The following is a 17,526-nucleotide window of genomic DNA, read 5'->3' on the forward strand; positions in this document are numbered from 1 at the left end:
CAGCTGAGAAATGAGCTATCAAAGGGGAACCTCAAAAGCCAGATTCCTGGGCAGAGAAGTCCTTACACCCCAAATGGGAAGTTTTGAAGGGAAATTATGGACATGGCCTCTGAGGAGAAGCTATTTTTGAACGCAGAATTTATTAAAAAAATTTCTTATTGTTTGCTTATTTTTGAGAGAGAGGCAGAGCATGAGCAGGGGAGGGACAGAGAGAGAGGGAGACATAGAGTCCAAAGCAGGCTCTGTGCTGACAGAATAGCAGCCTATTCAACCATGAGATCATGACCTGAGCCAAAGTTGGCCGCTTAACCGACTAAGCCATGCAGGCACCCCTGAACACAGAATTTATAACCAGATCTCAGTTTTGTTCCTGTTTAGAGTATATTACCCACAGGGCCTTGTGCCTGATGATGACAATAGTAGAATTTTAAAAATTCTTCTGAAACCAATCAGTTGGCTAACATCTGGCAGGTCATGGGCACATGTGACTAGAAGTGAGGAAAATGTGTTGATATGACTCATGGTTGTATGGAGTGAAGAGAGGGTCTCAACCTCATTCCTAGCTTTCCCTTCCTCTGTAGGCAAAGAGTTCAATGTTTCATGTTTTAGAAGCACAAAGAACATGTGATAACACTCGCATGTTTATATTGATTTCTTGGCTTCGAGAAAAGGGTTTCTTGCTATCAAGAGCTTGGCTTTCTTAGGGGTCTCTGAAAAAAAAGAAAAACCAACAAAGAGAAAATGCTTGTGGTGTTTTGAAACTTTTATCATGGAAAGTTCCAAAAACATACACGCATAAAGAGAGCATTGTCTACTGGCCCCATCCTCCCATCACGAGGCATCAGCAATTATCAATTCAAGCCTGAGTGTGCTTCCTTAATTCTCCACCCTTTCCCCTGCCCCCAACAGGACTTTCTTGACCAAGATCCCAGGCGTCATATTTTTTCACTGGTAACTACTTCGAACCTTATCTCTGAGAGCTATGGACTCTTCTTCTCTTTCTTAAACGTAACCGCAATATCATTATCACACCTAAAAAATCCTAACAATAATTCTTTAATGTCAACCAAATTTCATGACCTTTTGCGTTTGATTGGTTTGAGAACCTTCCGGCTGGTGGGAAGGGGCTCTCAGGCAGGTCACTGGGCACCATGTTAGTGCTTCTATTATGTGGTGTGATGTCCACAGGTATAATTAGGCCTGTGGCCTTCTCAGCCCCAGGCAGCCACTAACGAAAATGCAGGGCAACAGCTAAAGGAAAAAAAAAAAAAAAAAAAAAAAATCTCTGATTTAGCAATTCCCCTCAGGCGCTCTCTTTTCCTCCTGGTTGTTATCCCACAACCAGTTACCATTTTGTAATTTCCCCAAACCACCCCCATTCTTGTATTATCTAATCACTTACAGAGCATCATAGATGTTGGTAACATTGTTGTGTTTCTGAGAAAATACTTTTCTATTTCTAAGTCTGTCACTGAGGCGAGAGCCATTGAACTCTGGAAAACTGTCAGGTTAGCTGTAATTATGGTGTGGGGTCAGGGACAAAGATTTGGGGAAAACACCAGGGCTCCTTAGAGCGAAGAAGGGGACCACTGAGGACAAGGCACCCTCTGTTTCTGGCATATAATTGCTTTAGCATTGAAAAAAATGGCAATCCTTGACCTCTGAGTCTGGAACTTTCTTCAGCATCTCTGACAGAATGTCACTCTGTTTATGACTGTGGTGAGATGATCCTTTACTCCCAGTCTTCTCAAGAGTTGTGGATCACGACGAATATTGTCTGGCGGTCTCACGTTGAGTGTTTTGAACTACAATGAATCTAAAAGCTCTTTGGATCACTGTGTTTTGGGTTTGGTAATTTTTTCCAATTTGCAGGCACAGCCACTCACATTTAAGAGCACCAATTCATTGAGTTAACTGAAGTGGCCCAGCAAGGGCTTTTCGTTGCAAAATGTTAATTTGGAATAGGCCTTCAAACCTTTCTCTTCCCGGTAGAGCCACATGGCTCGACAGAGGCCCGTCCAGCTCTCCAGTGCATGAGGACAGTGCTGATTATACAGTTCCATTTCGGCCACGGAAAGGTTCTGTGCCTGTGCCCTCAGGTAGAGACAGGGGAGAGTTACAGTTGCCTTTTGAGTTCCCACACCACGTGTTCCTCCCTGCAATCCTATTAACTCACTCTGGGAAGGTAAAGGAGGGTGGGATTTGTCCCTTCCTTTTTGCATCACAACTGCACCTGTTAGACTGGCTTTCCTCAAACCTTTGCTCTTTTATGCAAATATCCAAAGCCAATCAGTTCAGCAAACCTACTGGCCCTCTCCTACTAAATGCAGGGTCTGGAGTTAGGCTCAGGGAAGCAAGAAATACTGGAGACACAGATTTTTGTCCTCAGGGAAGAAAGATCTACCCCCAGGTAGCCTCATCCAATACAAACCAATGTCCTGTTGACCCACCCTCTGAAATACCATCGCATCTGTCAACATTTCTCCATGGCCATCTGGCCCAAGCCACCGCCACCGCCACCACCATCATCTGTGTGGCTGCTTGCAGGGACTTCTATCTGGTCTTTGTGCATCCACCTTTGCCTCTCTACAGTCCCATGTCAATCCACACAGCACATGAAACCAACTTTTCAAAACAGACACAACGATAAATCACCCCTCGGCTTGAAGGCTAAAGGTACAAATTCTTAACAAGGCCTTCAAGGCCCACCTGCCCCCCCCAACCATCTCCTTTGCCCCCTTTGGCTCATCTCCCTCACTGCCGTGACCTGCAGGTCCTGTCCTCACGAGACTTCCTCCTGCCCCAGCTCTCCCTGATAAACTCTTCCTTCCATTTGCCTAATGAGTTCCCAAGCAGCCAGGAGCTCTAGGCTCAAACATCTCTCCTTAGGGACTTTCCCAGAGAGCCACATAGCATCATATTCTTCTCTGCAGTGCCCCTCACAGTTGTCATCTTCCTCTTGCTGTGTGATTACTTGATGTAGGTCTGTCTCTCCATGCCTTTTGGACCATAAGCAACATGATCCGTGAAGAAGACAGGGACCACGGCTCCTTTATTCACTGTTGCGTCCCTAGTGCCCAGCACAACCACTGGTGTGGAACGAACGAACAAGGCAAATGCCCTAGGTCAGGGAGACAAGTCACATTGGGAAAGGTGGTCTGGTAGCCTTAGAAATGAAAGGCAGTGCTAAAAGATAAACTGAGGTACATTAAAACTTTTAAGAGCTTGTTTGAACAGAAATTGGTCTGGGGGTGCCTTGGTGGCTCAGGCGGTTGAGTGTCTGACTTCGGCTCAGGTCATGATCTCGCGGTCCGTGAGTTCGAGCCCCGCATTGGGCTCTGCGCTGACGGCTTGAAGCCTGGAGCCTGCTTCGGATTCTGTGTCTCCCTCACTCTCTCCCCCTCCCCCACTCATGCTTGGTCTCTCTCTCTCTCTCTCTCTCTCTCTGCCAAAAAGAAATAAACATTAAAAAAATTTTTTTAAAGATTGATTTGAAGAGGGCAGCAGGAAACAGAAGGGGTTAAGGGCGCTCTTCTGACCGGAGCACAAAGAGACTCTCATAGACCAAAGGCAAATGCAAAGCAACGAAGTTATTGATTAGCTATAGCTCAAACGTTTCCCTTGGAAAAGCCTAGGTGGCCATTTGTGATTGGTTGTTCTTAGGTTCCCACTGAGTAACCTTGAGGCTTTATAGGCTTCAGTTTTGGTTTGTTGATGTTGGTGGCTGCTAAGCTATTAGGACCACTTCAGTCTAATGACCACCTTGATTAACTAATTTAGCAGGAGAGAAGGGAAGGAAAGCAGAGATGAGAGACTTTGGGAGACAGAGTCGAGGTGACTCGAAAAGCACCAAAGGTAAGAGAGCCTTGACGTTTACGAATTCCCACACTTGATGGCTATTTCCCAGAATACATTGCTCAGCACACTTATCCCAAGAAGCGTCCCCTAAAAGAAAAAAAGGGGTCCACGGACAAATACTTTTGAAAAGTATTCTCATCCATATCTCTTTTTTGGAGCTTCACAATACGAATGATCATATTTGTACCTGATACTTTAAGGTTACTTAAAGAAAGCCTATTTGACTTGAAACGAGGGTGGGGAGGAGTTAGAGGGTAATTACCTTTTCTGATCTGTTGAGTGAAAATGCCAGCGACTTTCCGAGCGGGGATGTTAAACAGGTCATTGCAAATGTAGCTCTGGAGATGAGAGGGTAGATACGTGAAAATGCTCAGAAAAATGTAAGTTCAGGCCTGAACACGTCCATCTTCTACAGGAAGAAGGAAGCCCATTCCTGTAGAAGAATGGGCTTTCTGGGGATACAGTCCTTTAGCCTCCAGATAAACTCTCTTGGAGGAAAGTTCAGACAAAATGTGCTCACCAATCTCCCTTGCAGTTAAGGGTGGCCAGTAAAAATAAGTGGGAGTTGGTTGGGACTTCATACCTGAGCTCCTAAGGATTGCTATTCACCGCAGCCAAAAAGGGGAAACAACCCAAATGTCTACTGACATGCATGGATGAACAAAATGTGGTGTTGCTTTCTAAAGGGAAGAGCCAAGAAACAAAGAACCACGGGCAGGCCAGGGAGGTCTGGGTGCTTCTTGAGCGATAAGCAGGAGAATTACATTTTTTGCATGTTTCTTTAAAGGTAAAACCTCTTGGTAAAGAATTCAACGCGATCATAATTTTAGGGGTGAGACTGCCAGGTTCTTGGCTACAACTCATGGTTGAGTATTAGTTGCACTATCTATGATTGAGCTAATTGTATGTTACCGATGCCGTATGTATATTTATTCAATATCAACCCACATTTGTTTGAGTCCCACTTTGTACGTGTAGTGAGCAGCAAGGAACAATAGACCTGACTGAAGCCACAGTGATGGATCTTATTGCAAACCACAAGCTTTTAAAATTCCCCATTAAATGCAGAGAGTCCTCATGGAAGGAAGGAACTAAGATCCCTATTGATAAATACAGACACCGGATGACCTCATTGCCTCTGCCCCCTTCCACCCGCCAGAGTGTCTCTCAAGGTCCCTGGGTGATTGTGACACTAACAGACTCCTTTGTAGATCAACCATTAATTTTAATTTAAAAAAAAAAAAAAAGTCTTGGGATTGCGTTTGAGCTCAAAAGAAGAATGAAGCCCCTGCAACCAAGAGTGATTGTGGGGCAGGTGGAGAGTAATGAAGACATGACCTTGGGCAAGCCTTCTCTGCAAAACCCAGCTCCTCATCTATAAAATACAAGTGTTGGAAGAGGTTATTTCAGGAACCTTCCAGAGCTGATAGTCTGTGATGCTAATTATTGAGCTACTTAAATGAAACGGCTTGTGAGGAATTTGAAATTATGTCTCTCCTGGACTGCTAGAGCCCTAAGTTACGGGATGTTCAGTCACACATTTACTCATCCATACTTTCATCCACCGAGCATTTATCAAGGTCATACTGTGTGCCTGTTCTTAACCGCTAGAATTGTCTTGATGGATATGACATGGTTCTTACCTAGAGAAACTCAAGGTTCACCTGCCGAGGCACAAACACCTTAAGAGCTTTAACAAAGGTGAGAATGCAAAGGAGGAAATACCTGCAATATGTTTATGCAGGTATTATGCAGGACAAAAAAAAGTTTCTAAACCAATTAAATGAGAAGATAGGATCTTAAAAAGAGTGGAATGCTCCAGCTTGGGAGCTAGAGAGGGAATGAAAGGGGTGAGGTCATAGGGACCTATCATGCTAAGAATTTTGGTCATTTTCTGGTTGAGAATAATCAAGGACAATTACTAAATAATCAAATAAACTAGGATAACAATCACATGATGAACAAACAAAGGAATAATCACAAGCAGGTTCTAAAAGCATCCCACTCCCCTTTTTAAGAGAAGATTTTATTTTTAAGTAATCTCTACACTCAATGTGGGGCTCAAACCCATAACCCCAAGATCAAGAGTTGCATGCTCTGCTGACTGAGCCAGTCAGGTGCTAAAATCATCTCTGAGAGCTCAGGATAAGAAAAATCCAAGGAGTTGTTCCTATCCATAATCTCGTGGAATGTGACAGCTGAAACTGTAAGGACGTCCCCAGGAAGGTTCCACAAAGCTCAAGAGGTAATCATCCCCCCTGCCTCATATTATCACTTTAACAGAGTAACATGACCTGCAAATGGCAAGATTTCATTCTTTTTCATGGATGAGTAATATTCTACTGTATATATGCACCACATTTTCTTAAAAAAATTTTTTTTAATGTTTTTACTTATTTTTGAAGGAGAGAGAGAGAGAGAGAGCGTGCAAGCATGAGCAGGGGAGAAGCAGAGAGAGAGGGAGACACAGAATTCGAAGCAGGTTCAGGTTCTGAGCTGTCAGCACAGAGCCTAACGCTGGGCTCGAACTCACAGACCATGAGATCATGACCTGAGCCGAAGTCAGATGCTTAACCGACTGAGCCACCCAGGCGTCCCTGTACCACATTTTCTTTATGGAGCTAGAGAGTATACTGCTCACATGTGGAATTTAAGAAACAAAACAGGGGTGGCTATCTGGATCAGTCGTTGGAACATGCAACTCTTGATCTTGGGGTTATGAGTTCAAGACCCATGTTGTGTAGAAATTACTTAACAGAGAGAGAAAGAGAGGGAGAGAGGGAGAGAGGGAGAGAGGGAGAGAGAGAGAGAGAGAGAGGAATCAAGAAATAATCTCTTAATTATAGAGAACTGATCGTTACCAGCGGGGAGGGGGGTTGGGTTAAACAGGCAATGGGGACTAAGGAGGGCACTTGTGATGATCACTGGGTGACGTATGGAAGTGCTGAATCACTATATTGTACACGTGAAACTAATATAACACTGTATGTTAGCTAACTGAAATTAAAATAAAAACTTAAAAAAACCCCAGAGTAACATGACCTAATGTGTCATGATTCAATGTCAAAATGCTCAAGTTAGGTCCTTCTTTTTTTAGTGTTTCAAGAATGCAGAGGGATAGCTTTGAACTTGGACTGATGTAGATCAAATAGCAATTCCATGTAACCTTACACTGATCACTTAATCTCTCTGAACCCCAATTTACTCTTCCATAAAATGAAGGTAATACTTCCTACTTTTTAGGGTTATGAGAAGCAAATAAATCAATGCAAGTATTTAGAATTTGTTAGTGCAATTACACATTCATTTCTGTGATTTTTAAAAATAAGATCTTTCCCACTACATTAGAAGTTCTGTGAAGGTAACAGCCCTGCTTTTCCTCGTCCTTAGGTGGATGGATAGTGCCTAGCCCACGCATGGACTCTGTTAAACAGTGGTGATGATGATAGATCTTTTGTAAAGCCTACGGGGGTGATGAGAAGGGGGAATCCCCTTAGGATGTGTTTCTACAATTTTTGTTAAACCAAGAAGTCAGATGCAATAGCTCACCCTATTTGTATAGACCTAATTTCTGGGCTCTATTCTGCCAGGTAACCTATTGCAAACACATCAGTTAGGTGAGGCCGATGCTCATAAACAATTAGGTTCGGGGCGCCTGGGTGGCTTGGTCGGTTGAGCGTCCGACTTCGGCTCAGGTCACGATCTCGCGGTCCGTGAGTTCGAGCCCCGCGTCCTGCTCTGTGCTGACAGCTCAGAGCCTGGAGCCTGTTTCAGATTCTGTGTCTCCCTCTCTCTCTGCCCCTCCCCTGTTCATGCTCTGTCTCCCTCTGTCGCAAAAATAAATAAATGTTAAAAAAAAATTAAAAAAACAAAAACAAAAACAATTAGGTTCACGGCATCAGTAGGAAGAGAGTCCCGAGGCAAGGCGATTCATTCCCCATGTTAAGTCCAGTCATCCATACCATCCTTGTGGTCAGCCTCCGGATCTTTTAAATGATGTTTTCTCAGTCATGACTTCATTTTTCTTGGGGTTAGACTCCGCGGTAATCTTCTTTCCTTTTTTTCTATAATTGAAATGTATTTGACGTAGCACATCGTGTAAACTCAAAGCGCACAACATGCTGATCGGATACATTTGTATATTACAGCATGGTTGCCACTGTAGCAATTATACGCGACTCTCAGGTCACATAATTATCATCTCTTGTTAGCGGTTCGAATAATTAAGACAGTTTCTTAAGCAAGTTTGATGATTACAATACAATGTTGTTGTCTGCATTCACTATATTGTACATTAGATCTCTAGCACTTTGCAAATTTGTACCCTTGATCAGCATCTGTCCCGTCCCGCCACCCTCCATCCCCTGGTAACCATAATTTTACTCTGTTATTACAAGTTGGTTTTTTTTTTTTAAGATTCCACATATAAGTGATATGCGATATTTGTCATTCTCCATCTGACATCTCGCTTAGCATAATGTCCTTAAGGTCCATCCATGTTGTCACACTGCAATTTTCTAAAGTGGATAATGTTAAGGTCTAAGTACTTCGGGTGCTTGGGGTAACCATCACATCAAGATAAACTCCTCTGTCAGATTTTAAAGTTACAGACGGATCTGTAGCATACTCAAATAATAATTTGGGTGTTCTAGGCATTATTCTCACTGGAGTATGCGCAGGGAAATTCTTCTGCAGGCATGATTTTCCGCTTGACACTTTCTTCCTGAATATGGAAGAAAATGGCCTTTCCCCATTTCCCTTTCTTCAAGATTTGGTCCTTCATCTAGACCCTCCTGAGATAACCTCCAGATCACGGTGTCTTGCAAAACACATGGACTTCAAAGTCAGACAGATCTCAGTTGCAATCTGGACTTACTACTTACCAACTACGAAAATGTGGGCAGAGGCTTTGGATTTATTGTACATCAGGTTCTTCTTCTACAAAATGAAAATAATAATAACGTGTGTTTCAGAGGGTTATTACAGATGTCACCAGATGTGGACATTTTATTTGCCTTAACTTCTCTTGTAGAGAACACTATATTTGTCTGGAAGAAATACTGGGGCAAGGGTAAGACCCATAAGGGCAAGCTCAAGACACCCGTTGTCATGAATACACTCAATTGCAGGCAATACGAGGAGGATTTGACTTAGCTTATAAGGAAAAAGGGAAAGGGAAAGGAGGAGAGAGCGGAGATAGGGTGATGGTGGAGGGCTCTATATTGTTCAGTTAGACATTTCCTCAAGCCCTTTTCTTGCCCCCTAGCAAACCTATAAATTTGATTAAACTCACCAGATTGGTTCTAGAAACACGTGAATGGGGCTGGATTTCAGTTTGGGATCAAAGAGGAGATAGCACATGTGGATGTAAGCCAGGTAAAAGATTAGACTAATGCTCTGGGAATTCATGGAAATTGAGGGAAGGGCTTGGAACTTCCGTGGTTTTTAGAATTGAGGTTCAAGCCAAGTTCACTAGAGGTCAAGGAACAAGGAAATCCTAGGGGATGGCTGGATTCTTGAGGATTTGAGTTAATGTACCTAAAATTGTCTACTACGCATTGTTCATCTAAAAACTGATGGCTACTGGAGTGCCTGAGTGGCTCCGTCCATTGAGCATCTGACTCCTGATTTTGACTCAGGTCATGTTCTCCCAGTCTGTGAGTTCAAGTCCTGCCTCAGGCTCTGCACTGACAGTGTGGATCCTGTTCGAGATTCTCTCTCTCCCTCTCTTTCTGCCCCTCCTCCAATTTCTTTCGCTCTCTCTCTCAAAAGAAATAAGTAAACTTTAATAAAAAAAATAAAAACGATGGCTGCTATCTTTGGCCACATGCAAATCCAATGTTGAGTATTAGACTTGAATTGCATTTCAAGGCTGGAGCTAAGCCCAGATGGAGAAATTAGATATAAGAAGACTTCATCTGACTTAAAGAGGGGAGGGAGGAGAGAGTGCAGAAAAGAAATGCCCAAAATAGGTATTTCTGTCCATCCAGTCCTCTGTTTGTTGTTTCTAAGTCCAGAAACAAGAGCTGTCATTTTTACATTCCTAGTAACTAGCTCTGGAGCCTTTAACATGCCTTCTAATGTCTCAGCCTTAGTTTGACTATTTTTGCAAAGTGAATTTCCCTACATTGACCTCAAAGGAACCATGTCTGGTTTGAATGAAATAAGGGAATGTGAAAGTACTTTTCCAAATATGAAGTCTTACACAAGAGCGATCGTGAGCATGATCATGGCTGCCCTGACCACCCACCACCGCAAGCTACTTAAGGGCATGGGCTACTGTCTTATTCATGGCCTTATCTCTTTGCCTAAGACAATGCCCAGAAAGTATTTACTGAGTGAACAAATGACTGCATTCAGCATTTTTCACTTTTTGAATAACCACCACACCTGAAAGTTTATCGTCTACACTGTCTTCATAGCACCTATGCCAACGTTTCTCTGTTCCTCTGACCCCCCACCTCCATTTCTTCTCTGAGCTCATGACTTCATCCACTAAAGAAGAGTAAAAAAAAAAAAAAAAGTTATTGCAATTCTTCCTCTTGAGCCAATTCTGTGCATCTGGGATTTCTATTTCCTACCCATAAACCCAAGTGATCTGGTTTCTGTCCCGACACTCGACTGAAATTGTTCCCAAATAGTCAATGTAAATTCACTGATTGGAAAGCCTGATTACCTTTTCTTAGACTTTATTCTTCTTGACCTCCATGAAACACAGGACACTCTGGTCACATTTGGCCACTTTATCCTTTGGCCACTGGACTCTACCCCCCGGGGTCTTTTACCATAAATAATGTATATCCCCCTTGGCTTCCCTCCCTTCTTCTATCTGTCCCCATTTCTGGACCAAATTCTCATTCCCTCCTCAATGAGTCTCCAATGGTTTCTACCTTTTCAACTTCCTGATACATGTGCCCTGCCTGCTTTGGGCACCAGCACCTGGATCCTATTTTCCCACGTCGTAGACTCTCCAATTCCCTAGTGCTCCAACATGCTGCTCTGTGCTTCTGAGAGGATGCTTGGGATCCACCTCCACCTCTACCTTGGGGCAGGTCTCCCCTTCCTGAAACTGGAAGGCAGCAGCTGAACAGAGGGACATAGGGACAGTCTCTTCAGTCTTCCCCTCTCTTGGAATATATCACAACATCGTCTGTGATTCCTGTTTAGATGACTCAGGGACACATTTCTCTGGCTGTCATGTCACCAGACATCAGTCCACATTTCCCATGGCTTCCTAGATACTTCTATTAGAAGCCCCTGCCACCTTCTCAGCCTCAACTCTATTAAAATCTGACCCACTAGGGGCGCCTGGGTGGCGCAGTCGGTTAAGCGTCCGACTTCAGCCAGGTCACGATCTTGCGGTCCGTGAGTTCGAGCCCCGTGTCAGGCTCTGGGCTGATGGCTCGGAGCCTGGAGCCTGCTTCCGATTCTGTGTCTCCCTCTCTCTCTGCCCCTCCCCCGTTCATGCTCTGTCTCTCTCTGTCCCAAAAATAAATAAAAAATGTTGAAAAAAAAATTAAAAAAAATCTGACCCACCTTCCTACAGAATCTGGATCTCCCTCTTTACAATCAATAGCACTACCATTTTCTCCAGTTTTTAAAGTTTATTTTTCATTTTCAAATTCATCTCTGATTCTTTTTTTTTTTTTTTCAACGTTTTTTATTTATTTTTGGGACAGAGAGAGACAGAGCATGAACGGGGGAGGGGCAGAGAGAGAGGGAGACACAGAATCGGAAACAGGCTCCAGGCTCCGAGCCATCAGCCCAGAGCCCGACGCGGGGCTCGAACTCACGGACCACGAGATCGTGACCTGGCTGAAGTCGGACGCCTAACCGACTGCGCCACCCAGGCGCCCCCATCTCTGATTCTTTAGGCTACTTCTAGCTTATTTCTGCTCTGTTTAATTATAGTAAAATAACTTGCTGCCTCTTCCTCTCTTCTCTATAACATCCCTCTCATTTTCCCTCCTTTCCATTTCCACTCAATTTCCATTCCAGCCTCACTTTTGTGTGGGTCATCATCTCAGGTCTGAATGAATACAGAATTCCTCAGCTTACCAGGAGTTGGAGCTTGGAGTATGTGGAGTTGGGCTGCCTGGGTTTGTGTCCAGACCTTACTGCTTCTTACTGTGTATTGTGGACATTGTCCTTGTGCCGTATCCCTGGCCAGATATGCATGACCTGTTCCCTCTCACTGCTCAGCTTCTACTCCCGCTGCATGGCTCAGCTTGTCTCACCTCCATGTGGCCCCCGTGGCACAGCCATTGCACACTGCTTTATTTCTCCTCTGAAACACACTAGCCTTTATGTATCAGTAGCACCATTTCCTAGTTAGGAAAACTTACATCGTACTACATGAATGTATCCAGTAAATATTTACAGAGCGCTTTCCTAGGCACTGGGGAAATAGTGTGGCATAGGGTGTATAATGAAGCCTACATTCTAATTATGCAGGTATGGAAGATGTGGTTGGCAATTATGTAAACAAGTCGGCAATCAAGAACAACCTAGTAATAAGTACTATGACAAAAATTTAATGGCGATGGATCTGAAAGTGTTTCATCAGCTATTTTGGGTTGGTGGTATAGACAAAGAGAATGTGTTGATTTTCTGAGGAGGGAACACTGAAACTGAGATCTGAATCACAGAAGAGTTAACCCTGGGACGATCTGGGACCAGAAGTGTCTAGGTGAAGAGACTAGCAAGTTCAGTGCCCCAAGAATGGAACAAGCCTGGTGACTGGAGAAACACAAAGAAGGTCCATTTACCTGCAGGGTATATATAGGAGGAGGCAGGTAAGTCAGAGAGGTTGCCATGGGCGTATGGGAGCCCCAGATCAGATACAGCCTTGTAGCCTCAGGTAGGAAGCTTTAGATTTAAGTTTAGATGTGGTGAAGCAGAAGAGTGATACGGCCCGATTTATTTTGAAAATCTCACTCTGGCTGCTGTGTGGAGAAACAGCAGAGGAACATCCAAGTGGAGGCAGGGAGGCTGGCTGCGAGGCCACTGCAGGAGTCCCAGAGAGTGTTGGTGGTGGGAAAGGCATGGGATGGGGGAAGGGTGCACACTGGGATATGTTTTGAAGGTGTGGTTGGCACGGCTTGCTGACAGATTGATGTAACCGTGGATGGGAAATGACAAACCAAGGGTGTTGGGGTCTCAGCTTGAGCAGTTCACGGTAAGAGTTGCTTTTTACTGAGGTGAGGATGACAGGGCTCCCCTCTGCGAGGCGGGCAGAAGGTAAGTGTTTTAGAGGAGAGAGAAGTCCCTATGGGCGAGAGGGCAGGTTGTCTCCTCGGAAGGGGACAAGCTGAGCCTCGAACGATCATCATGGAACTTAATCTAAGAGAGGTTCAACTTATTTTTGTACATTTCGATACCGGGTTTTAATAAGAGATATTCAAAATCATTATGGTCGAAATCATTACATCAAAAACTTTTATAATAAACGCTTGTTGTTAGTCTACATACAATTTCGTTTTTGGTGCAAAGTTCTTTGACTGCAAGAAAGAATTTTTGGCTTACTTCACTAATAGGACTATCTCTTAATGTTGGGATGGCCTCTTCTTCGTATTTCTTCTGCTGTTGATTTTTAGCCTAGTTATCTGTGATGGCACGAGTGGAGTTGAGCTGAGAGGTACTCATCATGTTTATTCCCAGCAAGAGTACGTAACCGATTACTATAGTAATGAGGAGGTAGACGGACAACGCAAATGCCCAATGCTTTTGAGGCCAGTAGGTTAAGCCTAGGGAGTTTAGCCAAGATTCAGAAATAAAAGCTCATACAAGATATAGTATGAAGCCACATTGGGAGCTTAAGAAAAGAGCAAAGCCATACATCGCTCTTTCTGGCAATGGTGATGGTGAATGTTCCACCATTTCCCCTGTGGCTTTAGACAATCTTGGGTCCTCGAAGCGCCCACTCAGGCCCCTCCTGACAGCTCGGCCACCTCAGCTTCGAGTCCCCTGCGCAAGTGCTGCCCTGGGCTTTCGATATGTTAGGGTGAATGGATATATGTGATGAGAAAGCTAAGGACAGAGAGACTACATATGTTAAAACCAAGTCTGTCCTAATTCACACCAATGATTTTTCTAAACTCAAACCTCATTAGGTTTCGGCACTTTACTGGCCCATGTTGCTGAAGCGTTAGCAGTGAGGTGGAGGGAAATGTAGAGATTTGAAGAATGGGATTCGACAGCAGAGGGACTTCAGGTACATTCTCTGACCTTCTCCCATGGCTCTGACTTCTAAAGCCTCACCTTTTCTATTCATACTTGTGCTGGTTTTATGTTTGTCTGACTTGTCTCTTTGTCTTTGATGGCACCCCTGTTTTTGTTCCCTGGGGGCCCTCATTTAATACTCTTCACTGATCTCCTGTCTCCCTTGCCTGAGGAATTCTCTTTCATCATCAAAAGCATTTCATCAGGCACCTATTTAGCACCCTGCTCTGTGTTAGGAGCTAGACATGTTTCTGGCCTCCAGGTTTCTGACAATTCTTAAATTCCTCTTATATTGTGCCTTTTTGCAGAAATTGTTGTGGCCGCCCGGGTCTACACCACCAGACTTCAGAGAGTTGGTGACGGTGGACCTTGCTCCAGCTCTATGGCAGGTGGTCGGACGTGGCTGGTAATTAGAGAAACTCTACGTTTCCTGGGCTCTCTGTGTTTTAGGGCAACGGCTATGGCCAGAGTGCTCATGAGCCAGATAGAGCAAGGTTCGAATGCTGACGGCCACTTTCTAACTGTGTGATGTGACTGACAGTCCTCATTTTCCTAAACCTCGGTTTCCTCCATTGTAAATAGGCTATTACACACCTACTTAGCAGTGCTGTGGAGACCTACGTGAGCTAATGTATGTAAATCCCCAGCACAGTGCCCGACACAGGTAAGGGTTCAATAAATGGTGGAATTTCTTATTGATTTATCAATCTGTCATTATTGATAAAATGGCATGCCAAGTAGAGCATTAACAAGGGATAGAAAAACAGACACAAATACGATGAGAAAGTGATGATAGAATCTTAGACGTGGAAGAGGCCAAAGTAGTAGAGATAAAAGTTATTCAGAAAATAAATGGTGAGTGCATACATGGAAATTTAAAGGCTTGTGTTGTCAGTCTGATTGAGTTCATGGGGGCCTGAAAGGGCAGGGTAATAATATTTCCCAGGACCCACCCCATCAGGAATAGTAAGCTATGGGACTTCTTTCTTCCCAGATACACAGAAAGGCAGCAGCACAGTGGGTAACTTCCCCAAGCCTTCTTTAGGAAGCCTTGCAGGCAGGGACTGAATCTCTGAAAAAATCCACTCCAGGGGGGCACTGATGCTCTGAGGGCCAGGAAATGGTTCTCTGAAGGGCCTTCTCTTGGCTTTGCCTCGGACAGGATTGCGCTAACTTCTTCGAGTTAGCCTATAGTTTGGCAAAAAGCCTTCCCTCCTGGGTAGCTGAATAATTTTTAGATGATCCAGCTGGCACATTGTAGAAACGGGCTAATGAGTCAGGAAGGATCTTCTAAGGCTCTTCCACACCAAACTCGCTCAAGGGTAGAGAATTTCCAGGAAAGTCAGTGAAAGATTTATGAGACGAATCCCGGAACTATTTTCTCCTCCGTCTATTGTTTCAGAAATAGTGGGCTTGCGGTGCGAGGGGTGGAGAGGGCAAATTAGCGTGGGACAAAGACACGACTCCTGCTTTCCAGAGAGAGCTGGAGAAAAGAGTGACTCCAGAAGCCAGCTCATGAGGATTCCCTGACAAGGAAATATTCAAGATTGGAATGCGCCTGCCTGCAGGCCCCACAGAGCCTCAGAGATGAATTTGAGGAGGAAAAGAGGTGCAAAATTCAGAGGCACTGAGGGGAGAAAGCTTACTCCAACTCTGTGCTGGAAGGGGTCTGATCAGCTGGCTCCTCTGTCTTCACACAGATGGGGAAGAGGTGGAGGGAGAGAAGAGGAGGGGGAGTGGGAAGGTGGAGGAGGAGGAGGAGGAGGAGGAGGAGGAGGAGGGGGAGGAGAAAGTGGTAGCTGCAGTGCTGGAGCCCGGTGGTGTTTCTTGTCACCAGGTGAAATTCCTTATTCACTCCCCGCGTGTTGCTGCCTTTTCTTGGAGTGAGATGGTCTTTCTGTCACATCATTACATGGTAGGCTGGAGAGCTACCGAGGCTTTCACAGAACCCGAGAGTCCTTTACAGAAAACTTAGGGGATATGACTTGGATCGCCATTGGATCATTGGGAGAATATCTACAAGAGGGTGCTGCTCTTTGGTAAAAAGGGCTCCTACAGGCACTCAAAATATGGGGACTTCTGGGGTGCCTGCCTGGCTCATTTGGTGTAGCGTGCGACTCGATCTTGGGGTGGTGAGTTAGAGTCCCACATTGGGTGCAGAGATCACTTAAAATTAAAATCTTAAAAACCCCCACATTTATATTTTTAAGAAATACAAAACGGCAAAATGGAATAACAAGATTTGATTAATTTGGTTCCATTTCGGTCATGCAGGGACAAAGGGGATAGATCCATCAGGCATGATTTACATGGATAGATTGTCCAAAGAAGCTTGATTATGCCACAGCTTTAAGGTTTCTTCTTCAAAAAATCTTGTAGTTGTAAAGAGTGGAACAATTGAATTATTAGAATTGCACCTCCTGGATGTCCCCCAGCCAGAAATAGTCAAAAAGTATGCCAACACTGGGGGAGACATCAGGCACATGTGGAACCCACCAGTTGAATAATCAAGATATAATAAGCCATAGGCAAGGCCTTATCTTGGTTAACAAGGTGGTCACAAGAAGAAGAGGTCTTCTGGAGGCCAGGGACAGTGGTTGGGACTTTCAGTTCAGATTCCTCCTAGGCCCTCAACGGCTGCTGTCACATGGGCACAGCGGTTGGCTTCCCACCTGCTTCCAGCTCCACCCAAAGCTTTCCAAACATGGATGAACAGTTTAATAAGTAAAACTGAGGGGCGCCTGGGTGGCTCAGTCGGTTGAGCGTCCGACTTCAGCTCAGGTCATGATCTCGTGGTCTGTGGGTTCGAGCCCCCTGTCGGGCTCTGTGCTGACAGCTTGGAGCCTGGAGCCTGCTTCAGATTCTGTCTCCCTCTCTCTCTGCCCTCCCCTCACTTATGCTCTGTCTCTGTCTGTCAAAAATAAATAAACATTAAAAAAATTAATAAGTAAAACTGAGCTTTTCATAATATAGTAGGCTTTAACTACTGACAGTCTTGGTAGCAGAAAGGATGTTCACATCATTTCCCTTCCAGACATTTCTAAGAGGTTTCCAATGCTCTCAGAAATGATTCTTCTTTTCTTTTTATTATTATTATTTTTTAACATTTATTTGGTTTTGAGAGACAGAGACAGAGTGTGAGCGGTGGAGGGGCAGAGAGAGAGGGAGACAGAACCGGAAGCAGGCTCCAGGTTCTAAGCTGTCAGCACAGAGCCCAACATGGGGCTCCAACCCAGGAACCGTGAGATTGTGACCTGAGCCGAAGTCAGCCGCCTAACTGACTGAGCCATCCAGGTGCCCCAAGACTCTTATTTTCAAATAAAAGGAGTTTTCTTGGATGAATCCACCATTTTTACAGTTGATTTTTTCAATACTTAAGGTCTCTAAAATGTGTTTGTCCTTCCCACTAATATGAAATTTTGTGATGGCATGCATATGTGTGTGCAT

The 17,526-nt window shown here is 44.4% G+C and overlaps 1 pseudogene; it reads right to left on the reverse strand.

The window, feature by feature from the left end:
• Positions 1-13,281: 13,281 nt before the first annotated feature.
• On the reverse strand, positions 13,282-13,832 carry LOC131512040 (phosphatidylinositol N-acetylglucosaminyltransferase subunit P-like; annotated as a pseudogene).
• Between the last annotated feature and the right edge of the window lie 3,694 nt (positions 13,833-17,526).

The sequence above is a fragment of the Neofelis nebulosa genome, chromosome 1 (genome assembly GCF_028018385.1).
Source record: "Neofelis nebulosa isolate mNeoNeb1 chromosome 1, mNeoNeb1.pri, whole genome shotgun sequence".
NCBI classification, from domain to species: Eukaryota; Metazoa; Chordata; class Mammalia; order Carnivora; family Felidae; genus Neofelis; species Neofelis nebulosa.